This window comes from Cupressus sempervirens, chromosome 9, assembly GCF_028749045.1.
Source record: "Cupressus sempervirens isolate cs-2001-9-10 chromosome 9, ASM2874904v1, whole genome shotgun sequence".
Classification (NCBI taxonomy): domain Eukaryota; kingdom Viridiplantae; phylum Streptophyta; class Pinopsida; order Cupressales; family Cupressaceae; genus Cupressus; species Cupressus sempervirens.
The window spans coordinates 152,303,248-152,318,938 of NC_143126.1; the positions used below are offsets into that span (position 1 = coordinate 152,303,248).

Genomic DNA, 15,691 nt, shown 5'->3' on the forward strand with positions numbered 1-15,691 from the left:
CTAACGTGGCTTCTGGAGCCTTCTACTTGGTTAGTGGATGCCAACTAGCACTTTCTAGAATGTATTCCTAATCCTTAACCATTTGGGGTCTATTTAAGGACATTCCTGGCATTGTAAAAGGCAGTTTGGAGTGGAGTTTGAGAGAAGGTACTAGGAGAAGAATTTATCTCCAAATTTATGCTATTGTAAGCCCATGGGGCATGTTTTGGAGACTGTTTCTTTGGACTAAGTGTACTAGCATATTTTCATTGTTAATAAAATTTTCCCTTTCCTATTGTGTCCATTATGTGCTTGGGTTGTGTCCCCATCAATACTGGTACTTAAAAATCTCTATCTTTCATAGTCTATATTATTAGAAAAGTATCTCTTGGTAATATACTATATAGAGTGTTTGAATCTAGTAGTCTTAGATAACCATGAAGAGCACTCAAGTATAATTACAAACTAGCCAAAAGGGTGTTGTACATAATGAGTATAAGTAGACTATGCCGCTATGAAAAAAAGAATTAGCATGGCTGAAGTTCTGAACATACCAAAATTAGAGAAAAGACACTGAATATAGATCAATAAGGAAATATGAATCATTAAACAATTGAAATTATAGTTCATGTATTTTTGGCTTGTCTAAACTAGTATAGAAGATTAAGCAATCAAACACATAGAGAGCAGCTCAAGAGTTTCCTATAAAGTTAAAATCAAGACATGTAGCTATTTGAGTTTTGACTACAATATATGATTCCAATATTTTAGTGATTTATCTTAACATTTCTCTAAAGTAGAAAAATTAAAATAGGTAGCCTAGATAACATGAAAGTGAAAAAATTAGAAGGTACAGGTTGGGTGCACATATGGAAAAAATCAAAGTGAGCCCCAATCTTTTATTCAATAGCCCAATCACTAAATCAGTTAGTTCCAACTTCCACATATCAATAGATATTCACCATTAAAAGCATCATAGATTAGGAGAGGGGTAAGGTTGCAAGTATTTGTCAAATAGTCTTATTTTTTCACATTGAGGTGAGCATGTCATATTTACAGCCAATTCTTACACAAGATATGAGCAAATCCACAAAGTCTCTTGAAATCTAAGTTTGATTATAATTAACTATTATATAAATGTGTTATGAAAATGATGTGTAAAAACCATACTTTTTGGACAATTATGTGTCTTGTCATGCCAAAAGAAAAAGGATAAATAATGACACTATGTAGATGTTATAGCTATACATCTCTTCCACTAACAACTATGCATCCTTTCCACAAACAAGTCTCTAATGTCAATGACTTGCATTCAACATTTTTACATACCCATAGCGGTGTAATAAACAAAAACAATAATAAATTAATTTGTTAAAAAATTAAATTATTATTCTCCAAGTGCTGCAATAAAGAGGTCTAATTTTTGCAACATAAAAAAATTAAGCTTGTAATTCTTGCAAACATATAGGTTTGTTGAAGAGGTGGGACTAACTCCTAAAGAAATATGAAGCATAGAGTTAACTACTTAAGTCTTAACATAGACTGTCATTGTATGATATCAAAGGCCTATGAGTTCAAGAACCAATTCATTCAAAATTTGTCTTATAGAATTACTTGATATCCATACAAAATCATCCAACTGACATTAAGAAAATTTCAAATCAATCATCACCTACAAAAAATTTAGTTTTCCTGCAACAATACATTCTTTTTTGGAAGATTCAATAAGCATGCAAAAGGAATAGCTTAAACTAGCCAGTATTATTTGAAGTAATCATATAATCTTTGAGGAATTTAAATAAAAATAGTCAGGACTCAAAAATGAGTGAAGGCACATGAGTTAAAGCCATAAATATATTTAAAAAGAACACACAATATCAGAGACAGTTTTATTAAGACTATGTATAGAATTATTTCTCACAAAGATTAAATAGTAAATAAGGTAAAAAAATAGACTAAAAAAAACTTAACTCAGTAAATGTTGCTACTGTTTGTACCACATGGGTAACAAGTTGCCTTTGACTACTTGAATATTCATCTAATAACTTAATATATTGCTTCCAATGTCACTTAAGTTTTGCATTTGTGAATTTGACTCCATCCTTCCATGTTTCTTAGACTATATATTATGTATTCAACTTCTTCCATACTTTTGGTTCCTCTTCCTTTGTAATCCTAAATACATGTCCAAATTGTGTGCCTTTGTCCTGTTTTAAAGCCTTGTCAATAGGAAGATCTAGATCACTATTGCTTTATGATGTACTTTTTGTATTTTTTCTTCCACTTCATCTCGTTCACTCATAATTTTTGTCAGACTAGGATCATAACTAACTAAGATCATGTACTCTCCATTTTCAAGTTGACCGAGATCAACAATAGCCTCCACAAGTGCTGCAAACTTTGTCAAATTCTCTTCATCTATCCAAAGGTCAAAGGCATCCAAATATCTTTCCATAATCAATAAATAAAAGTCCCCTTGATATTATTTGAGTGAACTTTTGATTACAAGAAGTTGTATGCTTGTTTGTCACATGTACAATAACTATAGTAAACAAAAAAAATCCAAAAATAGTTTAAGTTCTTGAAAACCATAGTTCTCATATTTTAAAAGATGTGATATCTACTAACTACAAGTTTAGCATGATAGCTAAGAATAATCATAGATGATGAAATGCACCATTTAATCAGTAAGTGCAATTGCACAACACACAAATAAATTTAGATACAAAGAAATGATCAAAATTCATTCAAAAGCACGATTTCATTGTTGTGAAAGAAACATATAAATTTATTGCAAAAGTACCCATGTGATCATAGAAGAGAAAAAGCACAAAGCACGTTTATTGCAAATGCATAGTATAAAAAATCAAACACATTAAAACCTAAAGGTCCTTGCCTGATAGAGCTTTACAATATCTTGTAGATTGGCCCTACCCTTCTCCAATTTTTGCACAAGTTAGTCAATATCTACAATTCTTTTTAGATGAAGTTTTAAATCTTGGCATAATGATGCATCCTCAAAAAATTCCTGCATCATATCCAGTCTACACTTGATCTCTTCTACATATAAGAGAGCTTGCTCAAGCCATGTATTCAATAGTCTCTTCCCCATGCCAGTAGTACATGTCATGTTCATCAATCCAAATAAACTAAAGTTCTTTTTTATATCTATTTTACTTTCAAGAACATTTAATACTTGTAAAGCTACAACATCCAACCGCTTAAATCTGCCTATGTGATAATGCTAAATTGTAGACTTTCTATAATTGCTATCATCTGCAAGCAAACCTATGTAAAAGAGGAGGGCCCCCAAAGCTCCAGTAGTAGACTTTGAACTTGCAACTATGTCCTTTAATGACTCAACTAAACCTTTTACAAGGTGACAGAGATCTTGATCAACATCCCTAGAATTGAAATCAAATTTATTCTTTTTAGTTAAGAGAACATTACAACTTGTCAATACATCATGAAAGCATTTATTATTAGTGGACTTTCCACTGCTTAGAGGTAACAAGAATTCCCTACAACCAAGAGTTATCATAGTAGATTCCAGGTTTGAGTATTGGTTGTCATCAAGAAACTCGGTGATGTGTAAAGTTCTCTTTATCACATTAACAAAGGTCATACCAACAAGGTAATCATTCTCATGAAAAATTTATTGAAGAGTGATTATCATTGGTGTATCTTGCATGTCATTTCTAGCAAAGAGAATGTCCTCAAAACTACCAAGCTTTCCAGGGGTTCCAGTATTTACCAACCTCCAATTTGATATACTTCCCTCAAAAATCTCCATAGTATGATCAATATTTTCTAACAACAATTTTCTGATAATCATTTCAAACATATTCTTGCTCATGCCCACACTTGAGAGAGCATCATGTTTGTTACCCAACTAACAAAGAGTAGCTGTAATGTGGTAGTAAGATTTTGCAATGAAGAGTTCATCATCCCCTTTAGTATTATAGTAATCCTGATATCATTAAATCTTTAGTTAGTTCTATGATCATCTTATCATTTTTAAACTTGAATAATTCAAATTTTGTGTTATTGGTAGAGGTTTGTGACTACTCTTCTTTCATATCCCTTATATCTATGTGTGCCCCCATCATTTGATAATCTATGATAGAGTGTTGAATCTTATTTGATGCCTAGGTGAATAGATGACTTCATATCTTAAAGCATTATATCACAACCTCCATCAGCCAATGACTATTTTATATATGACTCTTGATTTGAGTCAAAGTGTAATATTTTGATACTTTTCTAGTAATCAATAGTTATCTATTGGATACTCACCAATATTTAGTTGATATATAGTTGAATTGATTTCATTGAAGACTTACTAGTTTCCTTTCCACTCACTACCTTCCTCAAATGGGATTTTAGCATACTCTACTATTGCAATGTCCCCTATTGAGACTTTTACTGACTTACTCTACTATTCACAAGTAGGGTGTAGATCCCACTAAAATATAATGATATAAAACTTTCCTTACTAGGAGTGTGCAATTCCTAACGACCAAATTTCAACATTATGGATTTGAATTACATTAACAAATAATTGGTGATTCACAATACATTTTCAACCATTCAATTTCTTGTTGCACTCTTCATCAGTAACCTTGAGAAAGATGGGGGGAATTACTTGTCTATGGGCCTTGGAAAACATTTTTGAGAAGGCTCCCTCAAAGGATTTGTGGCACATATATCTAATACCTATCATGAGGTTACCTCCTCAAGGATTAATTTCTTGGTTATTCGAGGGACTATAGGGAAGATAATTTCTAATGAGGAATAGGTAGGTGATAATTGGACAAACCTTGTGGTATGCTTTTGGGTTTAGTTTTAAGTGGAAATGGTAAACTTCACCCAATTGGGTTTAGCATGGGATGAACCTAATCCCCTTCCCAAGTATCTACTAGTGCCAAGACCAAGGAAAGGAATGGGACCCATAGTGTAGTGCACAATGCACTAAGAATCCCTCCTTTAGGATGCACATGGGCAGGGAATGATTAGCCATTATATGTGAACTAGTCACTATTGTCTTTTTATTCACATTTGAGCAAGTCATTACAGTCTTTGTGATGTATGTTGGAGCTAGTTACTATGTATGTGATGTATGGAAAGCTAGTTAACTTGTGTACCTATGATGTGTATGAGAAAGTTTTTGTATATGAGATAGGTGCTCATTATAATCACGATGTGTGTGATTTTTGATATGATCCTTATTAATATGTGTAAGTTGCTGCAAATAATGATAGGTGATGGTAGAGATGGAACTATCACCTGAATACAACAAATACCTTTATTTGTGATAGGACTAAGTTTACACTTAATTAATAATAATAGTTAAATAGAGATTAGAGATTTCATCAAGAGGATGAATGAGCTCCCTCTAATTGTGAACTATGAAGCCTCTAACTTCCCACTCAAGAATACATAAGTAGGATCAGCAAGAATGAACCCTTGAGGCTAAGGTCTGGGTCTAGGAATGACCCTAGTTATAGAAACTAAACATTATCATGAGTATTCATGAAGTGTGGTATCAAGTTGTTTCCACTGTGATGAATTGAGGAGTTAAGCAATAGTTAAGCAATCATAAAATCATTTCTATTGTTTATATATTGCACCATGCTACTCTAATATTGATAAATATGAGATATTTATAGCAGCAAGTCAAACTACAATATTGTTATCAAGGTTTAGTTTTGATATTATCATTATACATTTTTTTCTTATCTAGAGACAAGAATGTAGGCCATTCCAAAATGATGTCAATTGAATTTTTAAAAACCAATGTTTGCATAACAATGTGCATTAAATTCATATCTTTTTGTTTTCTCCTATTTATTATCTTTCTCTAGACCAACCAAGGGTAGAAACACACATGGACCACATACTTGAGGATGGATGAACATATGAAGACAAAGGATATGCAAAATATACACATTAATGCATGAAGACACGAAGAATACACATAATATACACATGAATGCATGAAGAAACAAAGCATACATGAAGTATACAAATTAATTCATTGAGACACAAACAATACACAAAGTTTACACACTAATGCATGAAGGCATAGAGCATATACCAAGTATACACATAATACATTACATTGTTAGATTTCTTCTTATTGACTTAGAATGATTCCTTGTTTTCATCGAATACCCTATAGGATGGCAAGATAGTGCTTTGATGCCATTGTAAGGTCCCTTATTAAGACCTCCACTGATTTACACTACTATTCCCAACTAGGGTTCATATCCCACACAAAAATGGCAATATAAAACATTCCTTACTAGGAGAATGCTGATTCTTAATGATCAATGTTCATCATTATGCATTTCAATTTCATTAACAAATAATTGTTGATTCACAATATATATTCAAGCATTCAATTCCCCATTGCACTCTTCATCACTATTAAGAAAGATGGGAAATTACTTTTTAGGGGGCCTTGGAAACCCTCTACAAGTAGGCTCCCTAAATGATTTGTGCCACATATAAGAATTATCTATTTTTGGGCTATGTCCTCAAAGATTTGTGATATACATCCATACCACTGGCTTAAAAGCTTCCTTCAACATGATAGTACTCCAACCCTAACAAGCCAACCTATCCTCTTAACTATGTTAGTGAGTGAAAAAGGATTAGACTAAGTATATATTAATAACTCATAAAGTAAATGCACTTGGGGATAGCAACTTGTAATGTTCCTTATCAGGAGAGTGCCAATAAACAATGATTAATTATGCAACACTATGTCTTACACTAGATTAAGAAAAAATCACTTATTTATAATACATACCTATGCCTTTAATCTCGTATGACCCTTCGTAATCGCTAATCTTACAAAATTTGGAACATTACTTGTCCATGGGAATAATGGAATCATTTGTGAGTGGGGGTGATTTAAATTTTAAATAAATGTTGATGAACTATGATTCTATTCTATTAAATGATGAGGATCAATTTAAATAAATAATGAAGAAGCAAGATCTAAATTTAAGGAATTGGTTTTGATTTGGTGAATGAAGTGAGCTGATTTAATTAATATGAATTATTTTAGTTTATCTATTTTTGGAGTCACACACTTTGGACTCTATAGCCATATAAAAAGGAACCTACCCACTTCATTTCAAATCATAAACTTAGTCAGCTCAAGAAAATTAAATAAGTAGCAAAGTAAATCTATTTACATTAGCAACCAGCCATTTTTTAACAAGCCAAATTTGTGCACAATGTTGATCAATGTTCATGATTAGGTCTATAAACATTGAAACTAAGACTTCTCAATTATACAAGTCCAAATTTTGGTGTGGAGAAATCAGCTCTAAAGGCTGCAAGCTACATGTGTGTGTTGAATTTGTAAAATCTAAAAGTAATCATGCCTTGTGAAAACTAAAAACATGTCTAGATTTGAATTTCAAGCTAAGAGATCTCATTGAAATTAGGCAATGTATTAGATTTGTAAAGTAGTCACAAAGTATGTGTGGTAAAATTGCTGAAAGAGTCATTAAGTAAAGAAGCAAATGGACAAATCAAAATTGTTCGTGATCTTGAATTCTAATTTCTTAAATAATAACTCCTATCGATTTAAAGAAATATAAAAAGAGAAAAAACCTCATGTAGGCTGTTGTATGGTAGGTTAAAGAATGGAAAGAGGTAATTGAGTAGAAGGCTCAAAGAAAAAGGAAAAGGCACCTAAAGATGGGATAAAGTCAAGACAATGTAGTATTGTGTAGCTCAAACATGATTTATGAGACATGCTCCTCGAGACAAACTTTACATCCAAATGGAAGAAAATTAATGACAAAAAAATTTCTCCCTATTACATGAATTTGATAAGAGACAGAACATTTCAACACAATCCATAACCATGGGCAAAGAAAATCTTAAAGAGTGGTATAGTTCATGCAGCTACATTTCCACTAGTCAGGCAATAGACCAAGCTAATGGTTGAATGTACTAGAAGATATGATATTGAAAAAAGTACTTACCCCTAAGGGAAGTATTTTGGTTGCAATCATACTTGATAACATAAGGGATCCATTCAATATCTCATAGCACAAAGATGACCTAATTAGAAAATGAGAGTTTTTCATGAAAGAGTTTGAAAAATAGAGAGGATGACTACATAAATCTTGTCAACAATGAATGGTTATAATCTAGGAAGTACAATACCAAGTTGTCAAAGTTGACGAAGGAATATTTTAAAGAAGATATCAAGAACTCATAATCACGTTGAATAAAGAAATTGGAAGCTCACAAGTAGCACTATTCAGACCATGGATGAGCTATTTAATCAAGAGTATCATTAATGCAAGTGAAAGATTTGATTGGGCAACAATGATAAATGACAACTTAAATATATAATTAAGAACTATGATGAAATCAATGACATTTTACATGAGCTCGTGTATGATCTACATGATTGTGTGAGTACACAAGTACAAAGGATTGGAATATTTGGGTGTAATTGGCATTGGACCAATACAATACATGATATGTGATTATTATCCACTAATATAACCTCAAGACAGGGATGGGTTTAAGATTGCAAGAAAAGCCTTTGCTATGCACACAGTGAGAGTATTACAAGGCACTCCTAACAAGATTATCAAGTTGAGTGGAGAAATTTGTGAAGAAGTATGGATCGTGGTATGCTAAGTTTCCAAAATTCACCTACATATATGTATTAGAAAGTACAGTATGCCCAATCAAACTCCCAAGGTTTCTGCAAAATAGTTCTTGCTCAAGGAAGTTGCAAGGCAGTTAGTTATAAATGACAAGAGTTAGAAGCATATGAATAGGCTAGGAATTGCATTTCCACTTTATTTTGACACCAAATCTTGTCCATTGGTTCTAGTAGTAAGTAACAAAGAGAGAATTTAGGCATTGTTCTTTGGAGTTATAGGAAAGAAGATCTCATTTCTATTAATACTATCAAATTGAAAGAGCCTATCGAGTAAGATACAAGTGCTTGGTGCATATTGAGGATCATTGATTGAATGCATCTGATAATCATGAAATCAAGAGATCATTTTTGAAGATGTCAATATAATTGATTTGCACAAACATCATATAATATTCATTGTTGAAAGGAGAACATATTGCACAAATCTAGAAGGGCTTATAAATGATATATTTAGATTATTTTTTCATTGATTATGACACATGGAATTAAAATCTCACCAAGACATTGTAACCTTCAAATGGAAAATCATTCAACTTGTCTAAGTATTAGATTCAGCTTCCTCCAATGATTTCATTGCAAGAAGATGCAGATTCAAGGCACTGGAGGCAAAGAATCCTTGCACTTGGGAAGCTTGAGTTCAGAATCCATGTTGTACTTCACCTACTCTACAAATCCAGCCCAGGCAGTCACTTTGGGATGCCTGGAACATTGCTTTGATTGCAATTTCACCCTTTTGGACTTGATGAAACAATGTAAAGGCTTCTTGCTTTCTTCCTTTGCCAATGTTTGCTATAGTAAAATGAATCCAATGATTGTTCATCTTCCTCCAGTGATCAGTCACCTTCCTCTAGCAGTGGATATCCTACAAAATTCACCTACAAAGCCCCAATATTAACTACAATGATACCCTATGTAGGTGGGAATGAAATAAAATTAAATAATAATATCATAGACTATAAGCCTATATACATATAAGATTAACATATTTTTTTATTTCTTATGACCTAATTTGGTCAAAATTTTGACCAACCTGGGAAAACTTAATACATTTTCAACCAATATAGGGATGAAAACCAAAAAATAAAATAAATCATACCTTTGCTCAAAATTTTTGGTAGGAAAACAAGTGCGAATGTACTAGTGAAGTATGATCTTTCTTCACAATTTTGTAGCCAACATCTACTACAATATAGTGTACACTATTTACCATCCACTTGGTAGCTACTATGAGTTCGACATCTACCAGCTAGTCTGGTAGCTTGGCATTAACTAGTATTCCACTCAACATACATAGAGAACATTTCATGCTCAGCAACAACATGAAAGACTCAAAGATTTAACCTGAATTTTCACAAAATCTTAGATTTTTATTCTTGCTAATGTATTCTTTTTAGTAATATCTTCTTTTGGAGCTGATGTATGATATAACATTTAAATATTAGTCCCACATACCTCTTGTTTGCTTAGTTTGATGAGGTGTGACCACCTAACCCATTGGGTGAAGTGATCCCTCCTTCATTTGATGTACTGCAATCTTCTATATTTTTCCATGTCTTATTCATCTCACCTCTGATGTGTTCAACATCTATCTTGCCTTTACCTCTATCAAATTCACAACTTGGTGTGTTTGACCTAGTTGGATAGTACTTACTAATGTGACCAGTCTTGTGATAGCTAAAACATGTGGTTTGACTCAACCATCTTTTGTAGTTGTCTTTGAAATGTGTCATAATGCAATTCTCTAGGATATGCCCATATTCTTGACAATAATGAGAGCTCTCTCTTGTGTTGTAATCCCAATTATAAAAGTTTCCATTGCTTCTTACCTTTGTTAACTTGTTTGATGACCACATAGACTTGGATCTACATTCAAAAGCTCGATGTCCATACTTCTAACAATTGTAACAATAGCCTTCAAATCTTGGTATATGCATGGTTCTAGTTCTACATTTATGTGCCTAATGACCTTGTTTGTTGCACTTGTGACAATGAACCATGCTCTTTGGCTTGGCATTCTAATTTTTATTCTTGCTCCTACACACATGAGCATTATGTCCTTTCTTACCACAAAAGAAACAAGTAGGTTTGGAGTTCTTACCTTTGATGTTCCTTTCTTCAACAACTTTTGATGATTCTCCTTATTTAGTGATTGTGTAGCCTAATCCTACTACATCATTGTTGGATCTAGGGAATTTTAGAAATTATTCAAAGTACTTGATGGCTTTATTTGGCTTGTTGAAACTTTCAGCAATTTCTTTTTCTCTCTTCAGATCATTCTACAGTTGTTCATTCTACAACTTCAATGTGGTTGTCTCAATGTCTTTGACATTCAATTCATGATAAATTTTCATCATTTGGCTTAAGGTATCCAATTGCATGTTTGAGATCTTGGTCAACTCTATTGACATTTCTTCTAGTCTATTGTTAAAGATTCTTTTGTCTTCTACAATCATGGCCTTATCTTCCATGGCTTTCTTCTTTTGTTCTGTCACCTCACATAGAATCATGGCTTGTGATTCTTACTTTAACTTGAGATTTCTAATTTCCTTAGCTTGTACTCTATTCCATTCCATTGGATCTGCAACTACTACATCAAATTCACTAGAGTTACCATCTACAAATAGCTTTGTGGTGTTGATCTCCTTGTATTGTGTGTTATTCTCTACAATAGCAATTTCTTTCCTTCTCTTCAAGGAACTCTTCAAAGCATCTCTAGCATCATTTATTTGATGTATTATAATATTTATTTCAATCTATTAGTTCTCAATAGTCTTTTCCAACTTGTAGACTTCCATTTCAAGATATTTCCTCTAAGTTCGAAAGCTTCTCCTTTTGAGAACTTGGTTATGATACCAATTGTTGGAATTAGAAGTAGGAAAGGTAAAATTTTGAGAGGGGGGGTGTATCAAGAGTTTAAACTTTCCAATCCATAAAACTTTCACCATTCATTAGATCACATGCATGATGACACCCAAAAATCTTTATTACTGTAGTTGTAAAGTGTAGCCAATTAAGGTTACAATGGTTTGACCATGAATCATGAGGCTTGCCCTGTTAAAAAAGACTGTTAAGTCCCACCTTGTTAGAGAATTTCAACAGCCTATTAGAAGTGTGCCTGGTTAAAGGATTTGGTAAATCCTGTTAGGACTACTCTACCTAGGAGATTTAACTAAAATCACCTATTAAAATGTCACAACATAGATCTTGTCACTGACACTTGCTTTCTTGATAATAGATCAACTTTGCACAATGTCTTGATGCAGAGGCTAGTGGTCTACAAAAATATTATCTTCCACTAGACTCCACATCTTAATGTCTTCACTCTTTGAACCCTCCCACTCATGCATCAATGCATTCTGAACATATGGTGTTGTGACTGTCCCGGTCTTCCAGCACTACCCTTGTCTCCAATAACCTATCAATTAGGATCACTCTCAAAGGATCCACTACTACTTGAAACAAAATGACTCTTCTATATGGCCCCCTACAACCCTTTAATCCCTTTATAAAACTTCTCAACACATTCATGAAACAAATCCATGAAAATCTGCCCTATCACAGTCCTCTGCACATACCTGTGAACAGTCATTCATAACTTCTTGATAAAACCTTATTTTCTCAATCTAACCATTGATATGTGGTGTAACTAGGTCTCAAACAACATATAAAAATTTGAGAGAAATCCAACGATTCAAACCTGAGATATTGACCCCACATTAGAGTACATTTTTCTGCAATTGTTATTCCCTGAACTGACTGTCATTCAGTGATCTTCAAAAGAAACTTCCTATATCCCTACATGAAAGACAATACATTCAAGGAATAATATACATGTTTTACCCCTCTCCCACAAGAAACATATATTTACATAAAGTGGGAGGGGTCTTTATTCATTATGACAACAAAACAATGTTGAATCTGTCACGTAACAGTCAGTTTCAGCAGACAGTCACTTTATTACTGTGCAAAATCTTTAATAAGTGACCTGTTCTTGAATGGAAGGAATCTTAAAACATTCTAGTATCTTTGTGGATTAAACTTAAATTCTTTACAACTAAAGAACTTGCAAAGTAAAGGAAACAATAAAAAAGAATAACCACTATTCTGTGACAGTCCGTAATGACAGTGAGATACATAATTTTATTTATTTTTTCAAGACTTTTACATTAAGATCTCTGACCACCCCCTTCAACACCAAATACATTGTATTTATAAACTCCTTTTCCACCATCTAACTATCCAAATTTCAAAAACCAACCAAAAATTCCCTAACTGTCTATGACAGTTTTGAATAACCTTTAATTAAATTTTAAAAACAACTCTTTACTACTTATTTCAGAATTCTAAGACTCAAACATTCATGAAACTTTTGAAACTAATGTAAATGGATGTTCCTATTCTCAAAAGACTTATAAACCCTTACTTAACCCTTGACTCCATCATAGTGCCCTATGTGGCCTATTACTAACATTTTGACAATTTGACATATTTTTCCAATTACATTGTAATTATTCGCATTTGATATGCACTTTATGACTCTTTGATCCCATTTATCAATCTAGTAAAATCTAGGACTCTATCCCCATGACACTTCATTACATCACATTAATGACCCTTAGGTACATTCCTTGTCCTTTCATCATGCTATTAATGGCTTGCAATTTTGAACTTTAACAAAATGAGTACAAAACATATTAAAAAGGACCTTTACAAGGTCTTATTACATTTAATGACCCAATATGGTCATGTTCCCATCTTGTGACCTTAATGTCTTCTCATGCCTTCAACCTTGGCCTTGATGCTCCTACATCATGTCCTTCTTAATCCTTCACAATTAGATATAATAATGTTGTATCCTTCGCTATCCTTTTTCCTTCTCCAATTGATTCTTCAATTCACTCTCACTACTAAGTCACCTTGAATGCTTTGTAAACAATCTTTTTTCCTTCTCCAATTTTATCATTCACCCCCTTGTTACCTTCATATAATTTTATAAAAAGCTTAGGGCTTCATCTTCTTTAAAAGGACTTCGGCGGCTTAGGGTTAGGTATGAATCTATGACTAGGATTCATCCATATTGTTGCTTAAACCTTCCTATTTTCTCATTGGTTACATGTAATTACATAGGAAATATGTATATATATTTGTTCTTATCTTTAAAATATCGTAATATATCCTTAGGTCAGCTTGGAAATGGTTTACATAGTTGTTCGTGCCATTACAAATAAACATGTCCAATTTGTGTTACTTAGCATATGAAGTTACTAAAGTTTAGCATATGCTATAATTTTGCTTCTGACTTGGCACCTAAACTTCTTGGCATCTACTATTTACTTAGTGCTTGAATCACTCGGCATGGTCTATCTTCTCAGCACTTGAGTGACTCGGCACATGAGTAACTCGACACTCATTGCAAATCAGCATGGTCTAATATTTACATGTTGTACTCAACATGCATTATTAGTTTGGCATGAACTAAGTAAATGACTAAAGTGTGTTGACACTTAGTTGTCAAAACTAATATGAAATCAACACATTCACACACATAACACCAAATATGATTACCCAGAAACCCTCTGAGTAAGAATAAAACACTAGGGTTAGGTATGAATCTATGACTATGATTCATCCATATTGCTACTTAAACCTTCCTATTTTCTCATTGGTTACATGTAATTACATAAAAAATCTACATATAGATTTGTCCTTATCTTTAAAAGATCATAATATATCCTAGATTTGTCTCAATGGATAAAACTAGGGCGGGGATAAAACCCTAGGGTTAGGTATGAATCTATGACTATGATTCATCCATATTGCTGCTTAAACCTTCCTATTTTCTCATTGGTTACATGTAATTACATAGGATATCTGCATATATATTTGTCCTTATCTTTAAAGATCATAATATATCCTTAGATCGGCTTGGAAATGGTTTACATTGTTGTTTGTGCCATTACAAATAAATATGTCCAATCTGTGTTACTCAGCATATGAAGTTACTGAAGTTCAACATATGCTATAATTTTGCTTCTGACTTGGAACCTAAACTTCTTGGCATCTACTATTTACTCAACACTTGAATCACTCAGCATGGTCTATCTTCTCGACACTTGAGTGACTTGGCACATGAGTAACTCGACACTCATTGCAAGTTAGCATGGTCTAATATTTACATGTTGTACTCGGCATGCATTACTAGTTCGGCATGAACTAAGTAAATGACTTAACTGTGTTGACACTTAGTTGTCAAAAATAATATGAGATTAACAAATTCACACACATAACACCAAATATGACTACCCAAAAACCCTCTAAGTAAGAAGGTAAAACTAGGGTGGGGATAAAACCCACAAATCTTCACTATTGTAGTAATCAAGTGTATCAAATGAAGGTTACAATGTGTTGATCATGAAATATGATCTACCCTATAAAAGGCTTCCCCTGTCAAAGGCTTACAAAAACTATTAGGTCTCACCTTATTAGAGGATTTCAACACCCGATTAAAAGTGTTCCTTGTTAGAGGACTTCAACTTACAACTAAGTAAGCACGCTGTTAAAGGATTTCATACAGTTAGTTGAGACTACTTTGTTAAGAGATTTGACTAAAATCACCAAATAGAATGTCTCAGCATAGATCCTATGGTTGGCACTTTCCTCATCTAATAAAAAATCACCTCTAAATAATGTCTTCTTGATCCTTCTTGATCAAATGTCTCAATTCTATAGCATTTTCTCTATCCTCTATTCTACTCTAATTGATTCTACAATTCAATCTCACTTCATAACTTCTAAGTCACCATGAATGCTCTATTTGTGCATGCAAACTTCTATCTTTTCTCCTTCAATTCCTTGTACACTTGATAGAGAGTTTAGGGTTTCATCCTCCTTAAGAAGACTTTTGTGGCTTAGGGTTAGGTATGAATCTATGGTTGGGATTCATCCATTTTTGCACTTAATCCTTCTTATTTTCTGATTCGCTACATGTAATTGTATAGGTAATCCAAA

General features: G+C 33.0%; 1 pseudogene; it reads right to left on the bottom strand.

Annotated features, from left to right (window-relative positions):
- Window positions 1-1,934: 1,934 nt before the first annotated feature.
- The window catches only part of LOC149537961 (DNA mismatch repair protein MSH2 pseudogene), a 103,126-nt pseudogene continuing 89,369 nt past the window's right edge, over window positions 1,935-15,691 (bottom strand).